This window comes from Echinops telfairi, unplaced genomic scaffold (genome assembly GCF_000313985.2).
Source record: "Echinops telfairi isolate 266 unplaced genomic scaffold, ASM31398v2 ScPeMD7_7469;HRSCAF=8507_1, whole genome shotgun sequence".
NCBI lineage: Eukaryota > Metazoa > Chordata > Mammalia > Afrosoricida > Tenrecidae > Echinops > Echinops telfairi.
The window spans coordinates 16,103,589-16,108,571 of NW_022111373.1; the positions used below are offsets into that span (position 1 = coordinate 16,103,589).

Consider the following 4,983-nt stretch of genomic DNA (forward strand, 5'->3'; position numbering starts at 1 on the left):
TGTCCATCTGCTACCTTAATACTAAACCTATAAATATATGCACATAGAGCTATTTCCCCATCATCATATGTAAATATATTTACATATGTACTTGTCTGTATTTAGGCTTCTGTAAATGTCCTGGCCTCCTAGTTCTTTCCTCTATTTCCTTTTACTTTCCTCTTGTCCCACTCTCATGTTCAGCCTTCATTTGTGTTTCAGTAATTCCTCTCAGTTACATTGCCCTTGATCAAGCCCTACGAGGCCTCCTACACCCTCCTTGCCACTGATTTTGGATCACTTGTTGTTCCCCTTGTACCTGGGTTTGTAAACACCCACTTCCTTTCCCCCACCTCCCCCTCTCCCATGTACCCCCAGAACCATCGGTCCGATTGTTTTCTCCTCCAGATTGTTTATGCCACCTATCCTATCTAGATAGGCCTGCAGAGATAATAATATGCACAAAAACAAAACAGAGCAAAACAAAGCAACAAAACAACAATAAACCATTAACAAAAAAAGAAAAGCCTGTAAATAGTTCAAGGTCTGTTTGTTGACCTTTAGACCTGGCCCCAATGTCTATTTTTGGTATTCCCCTGGGACTTCCTTGCTCTGCTTCCCTTGCGGTTCTTTTACATGCCCTTAGTGTTTCACCTCGGTGAGGTGGGGTCAGATCAAGCGCAATTCAATCACTGTGTCTCCAGTGTTGTCCCCCATAGGAGCCAGATATTTTAAATAAGTTTTGAAATCACAAGAAAAAAATGATTTGTATGAAAAGATTATCAAAATATAGCAACAAAGGGGACTGATTGGAAAATGAACTTTATGTATCAATGCACAGATTAACCAACATAAATTTACGTTTGCTTAATATTTTACTGGTATTATCTAATAGTGCATGTTACTTTTAAAGATAAAGGTCATTCATTCTAAATTATACCTTCTTGTACTGACTCCAGAATTATTTGTTGAGGACCTACTATCTGCCAATCTGTTTTACAATATAATAGTGAACAAAACAAATATAGGCCTCCGTTTCATGAATTCATGAAGTAGTGAAAAGGGGAGAAATTACATAAATGTTAGTACACAGCTAAGTAGAGTCTCGGCTTTGGTGGCATAGTGCATTATATATTGGACTGCTAACCAAAAGGTCGGCAGTTTAAACCCATGTCTTACTCATGGCAGAGAGAGGAGGTTTTCTGCTTCCATTAAATTTTAAAGCAATGGACGTCCTATATAGGGTCACTATGACTCTGAATTCACTTGACGGCAATTGTTTTAAACTGCCTCTTTTTTCCCCGCCTGGCACTATCGAGACCTTTCTCCCTTTCTTTGTCTCTTACGATCATCTTGCTTATGCCCTAATCTTAATGGCCCAAACCCGCTGCCATCAAGTCAATCTGACTCATAGTAACCCTAGGGAGGGTTTCTGGGATGGTATATCTTTACAAGAGCAAAAAAACTCATTTTACTCCGACAAAGGGGCTGGTGGATTTGAACCACCTACCTACCAATGGGTGGCTTATAAAACCACCAGGGCACCATAAGGAAAATAAGAGGACACAAAGAAATCCATGCTGTCAGCGTGTGAAGTTCTCATTGTCTTGAAACAGCACTTCATTTAGGTAAAACTACAATATGATCTTCCTTTTTCAAGCTCTTGATATAAACCCAAATGTGAAGTACTTCTATCCATTCCAAAGACCCAACTGTGGAAGCAGGCCAAAGAACTCCAGATGCTGCAGAGAACAGGAAGCCTTGAAGAAGTTCAAAGCATGGAGCTTTATATTATCTACGGAGATATGCTAGACTTAATACAAGCCAACTTCAAAAAGTTTGTGAAAAATTGGAATTAAAAGGCCCAGGATTTTATTTTGTGAGACATTTGAAGCCTTCTCATATGTATCATCTATATACTTGGAATTTTAAATTTTAGGAACATATTCATGCATGTTGAAAATGCTTTAGTATAATTTATTCTACTGTTCTCCCTTCTACTTAGGAGACAGCAATCAACTCATTCAGGAATCATGAGGATTTTTTTGTGTGCTCGAGCCAAAGAATATAAATCCGCTAATCTGATTCTTGCTACAAGTGTGAATCTCTTTCATTGTATATTACCATCATCTTGCTGATGTCCAACTATGAATGAGAAGTTCAGAGTGAAGTTTGTGTAGTTATTAAAAATTCCTGTGCCTGGACTCAACTCCAGAGATTTTCTTTTTATTGTTGTAAAATTTAAAAGTACCTAGGCCATTCTAATGTGCATCCAAGTAAAAAACTTGGATAAAAAAATAGCACAGAATAGAATGTTCTGGATAACTATTGTTTTCCCTTAAATAAAAAAAAATCTGTTTGGGGCTGCTAACTGCATAATCACCAATATGAAACCACTACCCAAACCACAGAAAGATGAAGCTTTCTACTTGCATGAAGATTAACAGCCTTAGAAACTCTCGAACACAGTTCAGTGCGTTTGACTTTGTTCTTCTGTCCAATAGCCTTATCTGAGATAAAGCTTCTTGCTCTCTCCCTGTCAACTCTATCCCTCAATTAGACATTGAGTTTTCAGTATTTAAAAATGCGTCGAAGCTACACATAAGCTTTTCACCACCATGCGATAGCCCTTGTTCAGGCCCAGGTCAGCTGCACATTTCTTGCCAACAATCATTAAATGTCCAAGGAGACTTTCATCATCATCTTCTGCAACAGAAATCTGGGAAATGTACTTCTTAGGTATCACCAGAAAATGTGTTGGTGCTTTCGGGGAAACGTCATGAAAAGCAAGGCACATCCTCAAAAATGATTTTGGCTGGGATTTCTTTGCGGATGATCTTCCCGAAGATTGTGTCGCCGCCAGGCTGGGCGACCCGAGCCTTGGCGATCTCATCTGCCATCTCGCCCTCCCGGGAGCCGCTGGGGAGGAAGGAGGGATGGGGGACAGTCTGTCTATCACATCCATCTTCACGTTCTCGGTGGTCGGCAGATGAGTTGGCCTCCTGGTTAAGCATGCTTTCAGGGATACGTATCCTTTCTCTAGGCAATGATCAGGTCAGCAAGTGCAGATGTATTACACAGTACCCTTAAATTTGCCTGTGTATGGAGAGATTAAGGAAATAATGGGGGGGATCCCATATGTAATAAAAGACATTGCTGAATGGTTTATGGTCTCTGGATCTGCATTTCATTTATGGATTTTCTTTGGAGGGTGGAGTTCTTCATTATTTGGACTATTTATTTCCCTCCTCAATGAAGCTTCAGTGTGACATTGTTACAATGGTAGAACTGTTCTTGGAGACAAATTATGACATTTCATAAACAGCTTTAGCTATTGAAGCATCGTGTCAGGCAGAAATCATGAAACTATTAATCCACAAGAAGATTTTCTAACCCATTTGTCTCTGTAAGAAGATAGGAATGTATGATATGACTGATCCAAAGCGTGGTACCTCCGGGTGTAGAAACAATGTTCTGGGACTAGCCCCCATGTTCCCTGGACTACTGGGGTAACATGGAAGGGAGGAAAGTCATCATGTCACAGACTTTGACGACCATGGCACCTGTGCACTGGTATGTCTCTTTGCTTTTCAACTGTTGATTAAAAAGACTTGAAAACAAAAAAAAACCAAAAAAAAGGTTTTCAGTAGCTTCTTCCTCTGAAGTGGGAGACCAAGGCCTTCATTGTCTGTTCTTAGTCTGGAGGCTCTGCTGAAACCTGTTCACTTTGAGTGACCCTGCTGGCATTTGAAATACCAGTGACACAGCTTCTAGCATCACAGCAACACACAAGCCACCACAGTAGGACAAACTGTTAGACAAGTGTCAATTAGAGCTATTCATAGTCCACCATTTCAGGAGGTAGCATATGAGCGAGAAATAATGGTGCTGAAGGAAGAAGTTCAAACTACACTGAATGCATTAGCCCAAAACAAGGCTTCCCGAACTGATGGAAAACCTACTGAAATGTTTCAGAAAGCTGGAAGAGCACTGGAAGCACTCGCTCACCTACGCCAGGAAATTTGGAAGACAGCTACCTGGCTAACTGACTGGAAGATATTCATATGTGCCCATTCCAAAGAAAGGTGACCCAACAGAATGCTCAAACTATAGAACATCATCACTGATATCAAACAAAAGTACATTTTTGCTTAAGATTATCTAACAACAGCTGCAGCAGTACATTGACAGGAAACTGCCAAAAGTTCAAGCCAGATTCAGAAGAGGACTTGGAACAAGGGGTGCTATTGCTGATGTCAGATGGAGCTTGGCTCAAAGCAGATAATACCAGGCAGATGTTTACTTGTGTTTAATTGACTGTGAGGACCATAGTAAATTGTGGATAACCTTGAGAAGAATGGAAAGTCCCAAACACTTTATTGTGCTCATTTAGAATTTGCACGTGCATGGAGAGGCAGTTGTGGGAACAGAACAAAGGAATACTGAATAGTTTAAAATCAGGAAAGATGTACATCACAGTTGTATCCTCTATATCCTCTCAATTGAGTTGTATCCTCAATCTATATGCTGAGCAAATACCAATGCTGGATTATATGAAGAAGAATGTGGCACAAGTATTGGAGGAAGCCTTATTAACAACCTGTGCTATCCAGATGGCACAACTTGCGTGCTGAACGTGAGGAGAAATTGAAGCACTTGCTGCTGAAGATCAAGGATTTTAACCATCAATATTGATTACAGATTAGTGCAAAGAAGACCAAATCGCCATAACTGCACCAATAGGTAACATCATGATAAATGGTTAAAAAACATGAAAGCCGTCAAAGTTTATCTTATTTGGATTCACAATCAATGCTCACGGAATTAGCAGACAAGACATTCAAACATATATGGCATTAGGTAAATCTGCTGCACAAGATCTCTTTAGAGCATTGAAGAGCAATGATGTTACTTTGAAGACTAAGTTGGACATTATCCAATCCATGATATTCTCCACTGCATCATATGTATGTAAAAGATGGACATTGAATAAAGAAGACCTTC

At 39.9% G+C, this 4,983-nt stretch overlaps 1 pseudogene; it reads right to left on the minus strand.

Moving 5' to 3' along the window:
- Nucleotides 1–2,557: 2,557 nt before the first annotated feature.
- On the minus strand, nt 2,558–2,911 carry LOC101648710 (annotated as a pseudogene).
- Nucleotides 2,912–4,983: the final 2,072 nt, after the last annotated feature.